Consider the following 14,638-nt stretch of genomic DNA (forward strand, 5'->3'; position numbering starts at 1 on the left):
GTAACGAGGTTATGGGTTCAAATCCCCCGGCTGACCAATTTGTATTCTGCAAACAGGGGCTGGGAGCAAAGGGGAAATATGAAAGCCTCTGGCAAACAATGCTTGAATGATTTAGACGATGTGTGTGTGAGTGTGTGGAAGAGGGCTGAGCAGGTAGTCACACAGAAGCACTGAGCATGAATGTTGTTAGTGTCCAAAGATGTATTTCCTGTTTCACCATTTGCTCATTTGGATTCACGCCTGAGGGGGAAAAGTTGGCCTACTGTATCAATGAAGAAAAGACGCAATAAAAGATGATGAAAACCATTTTTCTGTTTAATGATGTTGCACTACCTGCTTCTCCTTCTGTAGACAAACCACCCAAGAGGTGCTGCCACTTCCATTACATCACTTTACCGCCCAGAAATCCCCCAAAATCAATGGAAACAGCAGTGGTGTAATGCAGCAAAGTGGTGTAGGATGCAGGGCCTACGAGCAATGATTCAGGTCTGGATGCAGACCCCAGCTAACAAAAACACCTACGAAGCACGTCTGAACCAGAGGGGACGACTTCATGAGTTACTGGAGCTCAATTAATCTAATTGTTTTGGAGCATATCTGCATAATTACAGCTGAGACTGACTGACTTTCTGTTGGGTTGAACCATTTCAGGCAATCGGCTTAAAATAAGGCTGGTCTAAGCCGGGCAGACCTGCAGTCTACAGAGGGACGTCTTATGGTCGACACCCTGCATGTGTCTTAAACAATAAGTCCAATAAGGACCAGACCAGGGACAGACCAGGGACAGACAAACGGACGTTTTTAACGTCATGGGTCTTCTGTGTTTGCGTCCACTCTACCTTTTTGTGGTGTGTGAAAACACACACACACAGAACAGAAATTTCCACCAGATGAGACATTCTGACGAATGTTGCTCAGAGGTAATAAAATGGAATAAATGTGATGCAATGACAGTAATAAAGTGCAAATGAAGAAGAGAAGGTTGCTCAGCCGGGCATAAAAATGATCACTTACACAAAGCGAAGAGAAGAAATGATTGACCTCGTCCCATTGGACGGCTGCCATGTCACTACAGGTTAGTCCTCCAATCAGATATATGATATTTTATTATATGAAGCGCCCAAACACTGTCGCCATTAAATTTCAGACGGAGACGGAGGACAGGAAGGAGGAGGACAGGCATGTAAAGTGATGCAAACTGCCTTCATGTTCAACAGGGAGAGAAATAAGGACGGAAACGAGGTATGAAAGATTAAAAACGAGGGAGGCGGGGACAGGACGAGAGACAGACGATGAGGAGGCAAAGAGAAGTAAGTGCCGACAATTATAACTCATAAATTATCACATACAGGAGAGAAAAGCTGATTTTCATGATTGTGAAAGCTTACTCGTGTTGATACAGAGTGAATGAGAGGCCTGACTGATGCTTGAAGAGAACATCACGGCTTCTGCTGCACTTCAATGTTCCTGTTTTAATTCCAGCCAGATGGAAATGCTTCATCAGGTTTATCTGCATTTTTTCTCATAGCTATGTTAACAAAGATAGTTTATGCAAATGTTATCACCCTGAATCAAAAGGATTGATTCAGAGAAGAGCGTCGCATCTTCACAAATAAAAGAACTGAAGGCCTGTGAGGAGTCAAACAAACATCGGCTCACACTGAACATGAGCGCAGACTGAAGTTACAGATGTCACATTTTCTGGGCATCAAGCTGTTAAATAAAGTTTCCTCTTGTCATCATTTGGGAAAGCAAACGTGCAGCACTACCACGCATTGCTAAAAATCATTTGAAGGCTGAATGCAGATACTCTGAGTGAGAGTGAAACGTTTGGAAAGACAGAAAACAGCGAGAAAAAAAAAGACGGAAATACAGAAAATGAACAAGCTGGAGATGAATTTTACAAACGTGGAGGTAACAGCCTGCTGCTACATGGCATGAAGCCCTGAGGGAACACACACACACACACACACACACACACACACACACACACACACACACACACACACACCACGGCTCACTGATGTACACACACACTAACCCACATGCACGCAAACACTGCGTACATGAAACTGCAGTCAGAAATATACACAGAGTCATCGGGGAAGATGGTTAATGTGTGAGGCCCCCTAACACACGCACACACGCACACACGCACACACACACACACACACACACACACACACACACACACACACACACAGAGCAGTCCTTGGTTTCCTGGCAGTGGATAACAGCAGTGAGGTGTTTAGTATTCAGAGCGAAGGAAGGAAACCAGAGGAGGGAGCGAGCTGGCTTCAGTAACAAAGACGCCTCTCCATGACTCCCTCACTGAAACTCTTGTCGAGTGTGTGTGTGTGTGTGTGTGTGTGTGTGTGTGTGTGTGTGTGTGTGTGTGTGTGTGTGTTGTGTGTGTGCGTGCGCGCGTGTGTGCGCGTGTGTGTGGTTGGATCTCTTCTCCATGAAACATTTGTTCATGCATAAAACAACTCCTCATTACAACTGTGCATACAGTAGGTTGTGCCTCCTTGTGTGTGTGTGTGTGTGTGTGTGTGTGTGTGTGTGTGTGTGTGTGTGTGTGTGTGAGTGTGACTGCACCATTCATTGCCACATGAATGCACACACAGTTTACTTACCCAAACCAAACTGATGGGGCGGTGGGGGTTGAGCTGCCCTGAAACATGAATGTAAGGAGATGAGATCAGTTTCTTATCTCACAGCACAAACAGCACAACAAGCTTCACAATGTAAATTTAAGTTTTAGATCCAATAAAAAACATTTGTACGAGCAGAAACAGTCTGACATTTTACACACATGCACAGTGTAACCCTGCACACACACACACACACGTTTCAACACCAAACTACTTCCTCTTCAGCCTCAAACGTCCTGACACAGCAAACCGTCTCCGATCAGGAGCCTGTTCGGTTTTACTGGGAGAGGATTTAGTACCACTGCAGCTAAAGACAATCATCGATCGAGCCGTCGATACTTCTGCTGGGGAATCGAGGCTTTCGTTTATTCGTCCTGGGTGTTGTACTCTGCGTGTGGTTTAGCTGCTCTGCTTTGGGCGGTGGGGTTTTATCAGTGGCTGCTTAATTCCTTTAAAAGCCTTCAGCGCTTGGTTTATTCCAGCCGCCGTACTCGTCTGTTCCTCACTCCTGCCAAGACGTCTTGAAAATAAAACACAGTTTAAAGACGAACCTGCGGGAGAGCATCTAGACACACAAAGCGTGGGAACTTGAGCGTCTCTGCGGGCTGATGAGGCGGCGGCTTGCCAAGGCTTCAGCAGCTAATTCATCAAGCTGTCTGTCTGTCTGTCTGTCTGTCTGACGGCCTCCTTCTCCGTCTGACTAACTACCTGTCTGCGTCCGTCCGCCTGTCTGGATTTCCTCTCTCTGAGACGTGCCTGAGGTAGTGATGAGGGCTCCGTGCTTCACAGACTAGATTGGATTATTGATCAGTTTGCACAAAAGAAAGTGTCAGTATGTGAGACAGAGAGAGACACAAAGAGAAGAATGATGACGGAGAAAGAAGTGAAAGAGGTCAGAAAGTGGAGAAATCACCCAGAGCTGAATAGCCAGCTGTCAGTGGACACGAAGACAGAGACAGAGAGATGAGTGAGCTCAACACAGCAAATTTCAAGCTGCTAAAGATGCATTCAAGTCCGCGTTGGACCGTCAGCCGCCGCCTTCAGCTTCGATAATGCTGCTCGTGTCAGGACGGCGGCGGAGGAACATCTTGGCAGAAGGGACGAGATGAGCAATGGAAACGTGTTCCAATCCAGATCCAAGTCCTTTGACGCTGGGCATCGCCCAGCATGCAGTCTGATCTGTCACTTAAATGTTGGTTAAACATGTATCTGATACGCTGACACGACAGCTGGAGCCGACTTGATGTGACGCACCGTGTTTATCACAAGTTATCTGCTCCAAATCCTGAAGGCCCTCCATCACAAATGTGACAGTTTTAAGAGGAAACTGTTGATTTGATGTGAATCAAAGACTGAGAGGAGTGTTCCACTCCTGACACTGACGCGATGCCATCAGCCGCGGAGAAGACGCTCACTGGGTCGTCGGTTAGCCGTCTGGTTAGCCTGTTAGCTTGTTAGCATTTGTTTAGCTCCCAGTGTGACAGATTTCATTTCAAATTTACCACAAACTTTTACCTTCATAAAGGTGAAATTATGACAAAGAAACAGTGTGCGTGTGTGTGTGTGTGTGTGTGTGTGTGTGTGTGTGTGTGTGTGTGTGAGACACTCAGAAGAATAACAGAAAAGAGGCGAGATCATGCAGAAAGACGGAGGTCAACAGGGACGAGGGAGGCGGAGACGGAGCTGGAGCTGCTGATGTTCTGGTCTTGTTTTCTTTATCTGTCAAACACACTTTGTCTCCCATGTCTCGTTATTATGCTGCCAGCATCTACAAACACACACACAAACACACAGCAACGCGTCCTGTCACAGGGCAGATAAAACACTGTGACAACAGTAAACAAGAGACCTGTGTCGCTTCCCGGGCAATAAGAGAGAAGAGCAGCGCTGATGCACACAAACACAGAAACACATGAAGAGAAACGAGCCAAACATGGACGCCACATTAAAGCCTTTCTCTGCTGCTCTCCAGACAATCACACTGCTTCACCAGCAAAGCCTTTGTTACACAAAGATCCCAAACTGCACGACATCTCAAGAGGAAGACGAAAACGAGACGATGCATGAACGCTGATGGATGTGAGACATGAGACAGCTGGACGCTCTGTCCCGCTCAACTTTTACTTTGCTTCCAAACCACAACATCAAAATCTGAGTGTAACCGGACCGAGAGCCGCCTTTAGAGGGTTAGTCTGCATCAGAGCTCGACTGACGGCTCTCACATCAGACCACAAACACACCGGAGTTCATCTGAACGGCGCCAATCGCACAATGGTCCTAAATAAGAATAATTTGTTAATGAAAGAAGCGACGCGATGCTGTGATTACGACACCAACAGGTGTAACAGGTCGTCTAGTTGACGTTACCGTTCGTCTCATATGTATGAATTTGGCTTCTTCATCTGAAAAAGTGCAGCACATATAATAGAAATATGATCTGCTAAACACAGAAACGCAGTATTATGGTCTGATTTACAACGTGCAGCACGAGCAGCTGCAGACAGAGAATCCACCATCTTGTGGAGTGACAGCAGAATGTTCTTCATCCTACGAACAAACACAAATCAGAGTGAGGTGCTGCAACACTCACAGAGCTGTCCTAACGTTTTGTGGCTCGTGAAAAAGCTGCACATTCAAAATCTGGCAGAATCAACAGAGACGGCAGAAGAAGAGTCTGACATTTATTAGCATCAGTTAATGTGACGCTTCCAGACACGTCTTCATCGGACCGCAGACATTTCACCTGAAGTACGTCTGTTTCACAGGTGTGAGCACTTTACGGCCCCATGTCGTCTCCTTCTCCGCCTGCTGAGAGGCTTCTGTCTGGAAACGTCACCTTCACTGAGTTTACGGATGATTTGGACGGTCTGATGTGTGTGTGGGCTCTCACACACCCTCACATGACCCCGACCATCATCAGCCACTTAAATCTGGGTTTTAAGTGACTGGCAGTGGCGCTGCACTCTATCATTTAAATGTGGGTGTGCACAGTAATCAATCTATTTACGTACGAGAGCTTAATGAATCTCATCTTAGCCTCATTACTCAGTGCGTGGAGAACAAGCCGCTGGTCTTAACCCATGACTGGTCAATTACCGGAGCTGCTGCAACCCCTCCATGAAAACCTCTTATCTGGTTAAGGGCCAGACCTCAAACCTCAACAGACTGCACCTTTTTAGCTCCAGTACATTACTGAACAAGCACAGCAAGCTGTCACGCACGCAGCAGAGAGAGGCGTGCAGAGACGGGAGGACAGAAAAGACTGTGAAGGGACACACAATGGCTGGATAACTGAGGATTCTGTCCGTCAGAAAGGATGTCTCATTTTCAGCGCGTCGCTGATGATGCCCATTCAGCACCGAGGTCCATAATTACACAAAGACAAACGAAAGGAAGAGCAGGTCGTTTCTGGCACATCCTTCACGGAGAAGCAGAGCCTGCTGGGGTGTGAACGCACCGCTGCGCCGCTCGTGAGGTGCCAGTGTTTTAACACCAGACCAAAGCAGTCAATTACCAGCTCAACACCACAGAGAATAACAGAGCTCCATTTCCCCATTTGAAGAGCAAAAAAGGGTTTGTGTCTCATTTTAGCGGTTACAAATCCATTATAAAAACCAGCTGCACCTCCATTACGAGCTCAGGCCACCAGAGCATTTCAATTCCCACATCCACAACCACAAACAATGCAATTTACAAGATTCAGGCAGAGGTCCGACCGTCAGCTGTGTGGGCCTGCAGAGGGACGGTGTGGACGTGATGAAAGCCTGAGAGAAGCGTCCAGGAGGCCCAGAGCTCACCTCTCCAGCTGTTTCCCTTCACGTGGTCTCCTGGAGGTGGACTCACTCATGTAGCGTAGCATTGTGCTTATTCTCTGACAATCAGATAAATATAAACCAAAATACACAAACAGCTAACTTCAGCTTTCAGTTTGCATGTTCAGCATTTCAGGGACAAATGGCAGCCACGGACCAAGTGCTGTTCTGAGGTCAGAGGGAACAGGTTGCTTCACTGGACTCATTGCTGCATCCAGCTCTGCTTTACGGACACACGACATACTGAAACTACGGCCTGTTTCTTTCCAGAGGCTGCATTTAAAGCATCAGCAGCTTTTGATTTGGAAGAGAGAAAATAGCTTCAGAGACAAGTGAAATTTGGTGTGGCCATCTGCTTCCTGCTATCATTAGCTGACGACCAGTGCGCACACACACACACACACACACACACACACACACACACACACACGCACGCACGCACGCACGCACGCACGCACGCACGCACGCACGCACGCACACGTGCACTAATTGAATTACAGTTGTGCTTGTTTTTCCTGCGAGCTGCTCCAGATAAAGCTCTGAGGCTGCTGTCACGGATTCTCTCTGATGTCTGCGGCCCCAAAAACACTGACGTGTTCACGGCAGATTGTGCAGTTTGAGACAGGAAGCACAGGTGAAGCTACACTGATGAAATCTGATGTTTGCTGCTCTTTCCTGCTCTTTCACAGATGTTTCAGCATCCTCACAGACACGTGAAAAAGGCTTGCATGGACTGCAGGAGGCTTTTCTTCCTGCAGGTTTTGGGTGTGGCCCCAGCTAACTAACACGCTTTCCCAGAGCCAATAAAACAATAATGTCATTATTTCTCATTCATCAGATTCTTAACTCACTCGCCTGCAGTCACAGCGTCTCTAATATGTACAAGCTGCCACGACACTATCAAGCACGTGCACAACGTCAGGCTTCCCTCAGCGTAGCGATGAATCCGGATTCTGAACAAAAAGAAGCCTTTTTGATGAGAAAATGTCATTTTATTTGGCACTGTGGGAGCCATCAGTCAGGAGGAACCCTGAAGACGAGCCGACGCTTTGTGAAAGCGTCTCATCTTCATCACTCTGAGGCCATGAAAGTGTGACACCGTAATATCCAAAAGTATTCAAATATTGAAAAGCAATCAGTGCAGGCTCAGTCACACATCCATTATACTTTAATGTCGACAAGTTTGAGCATCAGCCCATAAAAGTCCTCCAGCGACTCGCTCACACGCAGAGTTCACACTTCACAAGTTCAGCTCACACAGATTACAATGAGCTAATTCACCATCATTTCTTTTGTTTTTTAAGTGAGCTGCAGAGGCAGCAGATGGCCTACAATGTAGTCTAGTACACGTCGGAAATGTAACTAACTATTTACTCAAGTATTTATACTTCAGTACAAATTTGAGGTACCTGTACTTGAGTATTTCCATTTTATGTAACTTTACACTTTCACATCACTGCATCTCAGACAATCCACTACATTTGTCTGACAGCTTTAGTTACCAGTTACTTTTCAGATTACATGGTTCTCACAGGACAGCGATGCAAACGTATGATGATCTTATAGAGCGATTTTCCGAGTCATCTCCTGTGGTCCGGCCGGTGCTGCTGTCGGCTCCAGGACATGTCCAGCCTGAGAGCCCAGCAGTTTGACGGTGGGTCCACGGAGGAGACAGGGTGGAGTTATCAAATGATCTAATTCTGCACAACAGATGATCTGTGAATTATGGAGTCTGTGGCTCATTGTGTTTGTGGCTAATCACTGATCGCTCTCAGGACGCACTGGGCTGATGAGCAATGTGCAGATTTTCTGAATTTATTAATATTTTGTGGGACCGAATGTGGCCCAGAGGCCGAGATGACTGTTGCTGTAGCTTAAAACAAGAGATAAAGTAGTTACAATGAGCTCAGCTGTAAACATCGACAGCAGCTCACATCTGTTAATGATTTCTTGTGATCATTCAGTCGCAGCTTATTGTTTCAGTTCATTAGGATGATGTTTATTTCAATTTGAAACCCACTGTGGTGCGTCTGAATGTGCGTGATATTACAGGGAAAATGTGCTGTAACATGAGAGGAGGAGGAAGAGACGATTTATGATGCAAAAAGTCGATTCATCATGCCGACAGCAGGCACGTCAGCCCTCTCTCTGGAACATCCGGCCTCTAATACGCACACAGAGGCGAGATGCTCTACGCTGTAGGTGCCTCCACAATACGTCCCTGCATGAACAGTCATTTCCTCATTCGTCTTCCTCTCTCTGCTCATTCTCCCTCTCCCAACGTCTTCATCAGTTTCTGTTCAGAGCCACATTTTCATCACTTTCTGCTGGAGACACTGGCTGGAGTTGCCTTTAATCTTTCATTATTGACTGCAGCAGTGACGAAATCAATTATCTGATTATCAGAATATTAGTGGTGCTGATTATCAGGATGTTAAATGAGCTGGATTGTCTTCTCTGCGTGTGGATGCCGTCAGGACGGATTGGCCGGAGAGGAGGGACGGAGACTGTGACGCTCTGTGGTTCTGGTCTCATGTCATTAACACAGAAACGCGTAATGAGGCGTTAAAATGATCCAGTTAGATTAGAAAGGTGTGTGTGTGTGTGTGTGTGTGTGTGTGTGTGTGTGTGTGTGTGTGTGTGATGGAGTGTCTCCAGAATGAGTGCAGAAGCATGCAGGTCATGTGCTGACTGTCACACAGGAGGCAGGACCTCAGTCTGCCTCTTACCAATATCATGTATTCTAATCATAACATCATCGTTAGCATTGATTTACATAATTCATTTTGCATTGTACCCGCTGTGTATTCAAGATTCAATTAAAAGTGATGGAGAAGGTTGGTTTGCTTCAAAATGATGTTATCATGACAGAGTGAGTGAAACACGAGAGCTACTGTCCACGAAACGCAGCAGGAAATGAGTCATTTAAAGACGGTTATCTAACATATGTTGCACCTTAACACACCTTGTTTCCCATCAGTTCAGTTACTGCATCACCAGAATATTAATTACATATCATCTACCCCCAAAGACAGCAATGCACAGCGCCCAATTCCAGAACCAAAACGTATTTTTAGCTGCTTTATAAACCACCACACACGTTACAGCTGCATCAGGCTGTCAGGGAACGTGTGTTTACGGAGTGAGAGATGAACACAGTGACTGAAACACACTCTTGGCGCCTTCGGGGCTGAATTCTGGAGTATAGGCCTCACATGAATGTCATGGAAAGCTGGACAGCCCTGCAGGATGGAAGCAGCTCCAGAGTGAAGGAATTGATTCAGGTCAGAGTTGATCGGCGCGGTGTGATGGAGAAAGATTGGAAAACAGGGTGAGAAACACGTGGATGTCTCTGATGTTCTGAGATAATGAAAGCCTGAGTGAGCTGCACACCTGCACTCATCATCCAAGACAAAAGAGCTGTTCTTCTAAAACGGTGCCAATCCTCATTTTAAATGGAGCTCTTTAATTTTAATGACTGACGGTGCAGATTCAGGGAAGTGTGGACTGCACCTGAATTAGGCTTCCTCACCTATATTCCCCTCTGAATTATTTAGAGTCCAGGATTAGATCAATAACCATCTCTCATCATCTCTGGCCACCTGCAGGCCTTCACCTGCCACCAGGCAAAGGATGCAGATTTCCTCCCTCTCACTGATAATGACTGAAATAGATGAAATAACAGCTTTTGCTCACTGACCTCGACTCTGGGTCCGAAGTATCACCTCCACCGACTTACGGCAGCAACTTCCTTTTGAATTAATACATTATTTAGACCTTCCTGCCAACACAGATGGCAGCGCTGAGATGAAAAGGCTTGAAGGAGAGAAATGAATGGAAGGCTTGTCAAGCATCGCGAGGAGGACAGAAATAATACTGCTGGAGCGAAACGCACAAGTCAGACAAAACCCAGCGCGAAGGCAGGCGGACGTAGCCCGATTAATAATTCTGAAGGTCTGTGTGAGACAGTGATGGACAGATAGACAGAGGGAGAGACAGGGAGTGGTAACAGGAACAAATAGCTGTAATAAATCTTTCAGCTTGTAACTGAGACACGAAACAGGCACTCTGGGGAAATGGCTCGTAATATTAGAGGGAGGGAGGCGGGAAACACAACCGCTCTGCACAAAAATAAACCAATGTGAACGAAAGGGACCGAAAAGTAGATGCAATACAGAGGAGAAGAGAGTGAGGAGAGGAGGAGAAAAAATAAAAAATCAGTCCTTATGAAACATTAAAGTGAGCTTTCATCAGGTTTCAGAGGAGCACAGACACGACGAGAGCACTGCTGCAGCTGAGCTACTACTGCCAGCTACTACTGTAGTACTCACAGGCCGATACTACACTGACGCAACGAGTACTACTGCTGTCCCTGTGAGCTAAGGAGGCTTCATCCCTTCACACCAGTTCAGCATCCTCAGGAAAAACATGCTGCCTGGCTCAATGGTCCAAAGACCAGAAGACTTCATTTATAAAGACAACAAACGAGAAAAGAATCAAATTCTCACATTTAAGAGATATTTTACATTTCTGTTTGATCGCTGAGCTTAAATAAACCTAATAAACCCTACGCAAATGTGTGAGTGTGTGTGTGTGTGTGTGTGTGTGTGTGTGTGTGTGTGTGTGTGTGTGGTCAGGCAGGTATGGATGGTCCAGGTGGTCTCTCAGCTGGTGTCGTGTTCATCAGGATGTTGTGCCTCCATGCGCCGCTCACCCTCACACTAACAGGTCACAGCACACACACACACGCACACACACACACACACACACACACACCGACCAAGACGGTAAAACACACACACGCATGCACACACACACACACACACACACACACACACACACACACACACACTTGTGAAAAGTCCTTCCTCAGCAGATCTCACGTTCAAACTTCCCTCATGTAATCAGCATTTTCGCCTCAAACCTTTTAGCACCACACAGTTCTTCTACACAAAATTAAAACAGCTGAATGTGAATATTTCAGAAGAAGAAGAAGAAAAGCAAAAAAAAACAACGACCAACAGGAACAACTGACACTTCCAACACCTCATCAACACACCTGACGCCGTCTGCCCCTCCTCCTCCTCACTCAACAATATTCCCACGCGTGAGAAACGATAAATACATGACTGACCAGGAAGTGACGTATGAATAACAGATCTGTTTACTCTTCATCCTCGTTTCTTTTTCCATACTGGATGTGTGTCTGTGCAGCAGAAGCCTGAAGGCTACAGTTTCCATAGGAGCCATGTGCAGTGTGGAGGTCCCATTGGACCTATAGCATACAGCGTGTGTGTGTGTGTGTGTGTGTGTGTGTGTGTGTGTGGTAGCTGTTTGTGTGACCGTATATACAGCGTCTATATTCAGTGTGACATGGAGTTTGGATGTCTTGCAATCAATCCTGTGCTGTAATTGCAGCTTTGCCCATCAATTGCAGTCCATTCTGCTGAAGTGCCCCAAGAAAATGAAACGGTGGAAGCAGCTATGGATATTCATTGGCCGCCGTGGGAACGGAGGACGGGAAAGGAAAAAAAAAATTCAATTGGATGATGGGAATGAAAAACACGCATGCATGAGCGGCTGCGTCTGACCAGAGGGCAGCTTAGAACAAATACGAGCTTGTTTCAACTCAGCGCGAGCAGACGTCCCAATATGAATTTAATACGCTGCTGCTGCTTTAATTAGGTTAATATTTCAAAATGAAGATATATCTGAAGATGTGTATTCATTATTTTCTTTCACTGAGACTTAAGGCAACTGAAAACATGATTTTTTGCCACTGAACTTCATTAAAGCAGAACGTTGTGCACGTTCGCTGCCAGACTCATGTTACTGTGACACCATACGAGCTTTGCTGAATTCCTGCTCTCAGGGTTTCATATTTTTGGGGCCGCAGAGCGTTTTTATTAGATCACACATGGCGTGAAAGTAGCATACTGATCTGTCTTCTTGGGATTCCTGAATTTTCTATATTGTTTTCATTCTTTCAAACCTCTCTGGGTTTCATGCAGTCTGCACCAAAATCAGAGCTGCTGGCTCAGTAGCTTGAACAGCATGTTTCGATTAAACCACCCGCACGATGAACTGGCATCGCAGCGAATGTCGCTCGTACGATGACTCGTGGCACCGCTGAACACCAGGCTGTGCTGCAGCCGTCAACAACAGGCTGCATCTATTTTGTAACTCTGTTATTGATGTGTAGTCTGTGCAGTCTCAGTGGTGTGTTACCTCCTCAGCCTCCTCAGGGGCATTAAGACACACTTCTGCATCGCTACAGCAACAGCACTGGGGAGGGAGGATGCGGCATGATGCAACGCACGTTATCCAGTGTTACAGCATGGCACACATTCTGATCCTGTCCTGTGAAGATCCAGCTGTGGAAGTTTCCTCCTCTGCGAGAGAGAGATGCTGCACTTCATGTTTCCTCAGGACGCAGCAGCTGCTGAGCAGAGTGCACGGCTGCCTGCTACAGACAGAGAATCGCGGCTGCTCACCGTTTTGGCGTTCGCAACGGTTTTTAATCTGAATGTAGTGGTAAAACACACGCACAGGTTCGGTAAGTAGCTTAGCTTTGACGAGCTTGGATAGATAATAAATAAAGGGATGCTGCTCTGGAAAGGTGCAGGCCGAGAAGTAAACCTTCCTCACATACGGCATCAGATGAATGCAACGTCCACTGTTGGCCCTGGGAGAGAGGCTGACCATAAACACAATGAGATGTTAGTCCTTTATTACTCGCCTTATTCACTGTGAAAGATGAGGAAAGACCAGGAGCGAGGAGGCTCGCCTGCGCCGAACCAACGTTCACACACGTTTCAATGACAGAGCGCAACTGCAGCTCAACTCTACCTGCAGATAAATCTACGCTTTTGATTCAATATACATGAACCGCAGCCGAGTCGGTGCGTCAGGATGAGTCGGATGTCATTCAGAAAAGAGAGAAAAACTCACTTTAAAACGCTTCAACAGAGCTCAGAGTAGCTCACTGGTCCATTTCCAGCAGCAGAAGATTAAAATAAAACATTAAAACACACAGAGGTATTTGAAAAGAGGATTAGAAAGGCTCTTGAACTTGTGGTTGAAACATAAATTATGGCAAACGATCTGCACACCACAGCCCACATCAAACACCGAGAGAGCGAAGACTCAATGCAATAACTGAGAGAAGTGCTTCTTCACCGAACAATGTGTGAGTAAAAGGGATTTTCAAGCTGCCTTGGTAGTTGAACAGTTAAGGCCGAGGTTAAAAGCTTTAAAAAGTTGCAGTCTAAAAGCTGTTTTTGATGTAATTTCTTGTATAAAAAAGAAAATATGTGAAGGCCTAAAATTCATTTTGGTGGTGGTTAGTGAGGCGGAGCCTTTCAGACTCTCTGCACTGTTTGGATTCATCACTTCAGAGACACCTGAATTTAATTTTGGCTAATTGGAGTTGAGAGCATCTCGATCACAGGTGACGACAACAAACCGTCATTCTGATTAATGAGTAGATTATTAGAGAGAAATGTCGACTGTTCATTTCCTGAAGAGAGAAACGAGGTGGTGCCAACCATCCTGAGACTTGACCCGAGCTCTGAGCGCTCTGAGAGGAGGAGGCGGCACCTTCAGTTCATATTCTGTGTCTATCTGTCTGAGCAAAAACAGCACGAATAATAACACACACACACACACACACACACACACACACACACACACACACACACACACACACACACACACACACACACACACACCCGTGTCTTCATCAGCTCCAAAACTTAAACAATACAAATCCGACAGACTCCCGTCCAAAACAAACGTCCCCTGCCAGACAGATGGCTGCTGCTCTGATGGTTCAGTTTCCAAATTCCAGATAGACGCGAACTGCCGACGTCCGTGTTACTGAACGCACCCTGATCAGAGGACGAGTCATCGGCAGTCTTCTACTGAGCCTTTACACTCTCTGCTGTTAAGTCTTTAATCCCACCGCCTGATGGCTGAAAGCGCGCGCGTGCGTGTGTGTGTGTGTGTGTGTGTGTGTGTGTGTGTGTGTGTGGCCATGTATTACTTGTGGAGACATAAATCTGTTTACACAGTCACATTGTGGGGACTTACCTTCCTTATGGGGACAAAACGAAAGTCCCCGAGATGTAAATCATTAAGGTCAGAGTTAGTCTCCACACAGTGTGTGTGTGT

General features: G+C 46.3%; 1 protein-coding gene across 2 annotated transcripts in view; it reads right to left on the reverse strand.

Annotated features, from left to right (window-relative positions):
• Positions 1–14,638, reverse strand: part of slc8a2b (solute carrier family 8 member 2b) — a 105,769-nt gene that overhangs the window by 63,636 nt on the left and 27,495 nt on the right. Inside the window, exon 1 of one of the 2 annotated variants that reach the window (XM_070969987.1) lies at positions 2,637–2,674. The exons of the other annotated variant lie outside the window; for it this stretch is intronic. The gene's annotated coding sequence lies outside the window, so the exon portion shown is untranslated. Of the gene's footprint in view, positions 1–2,636; positions 2,675–14,638 lie in introns of those variants that run through there. 2 annotated transcript variants of the gene reach the window in all.

The sequence above is a fragment of the Chaetodon trifascialis genome, chromosome 9 (assembly GCF_039877785.1).
Source record: "Chaetodon trifascialis isolate fChaTrf1 chromosome 9, fChaTrf1.hap1, whole genome shotgun sequence".
NCBI classification, from domain to species: Eukaryota; Metazoa; Chordata; class Actinopteri; order Chaetodontiformes; family Chaetodontidae; genus Chaetodon; species Chaetodon trifascialis.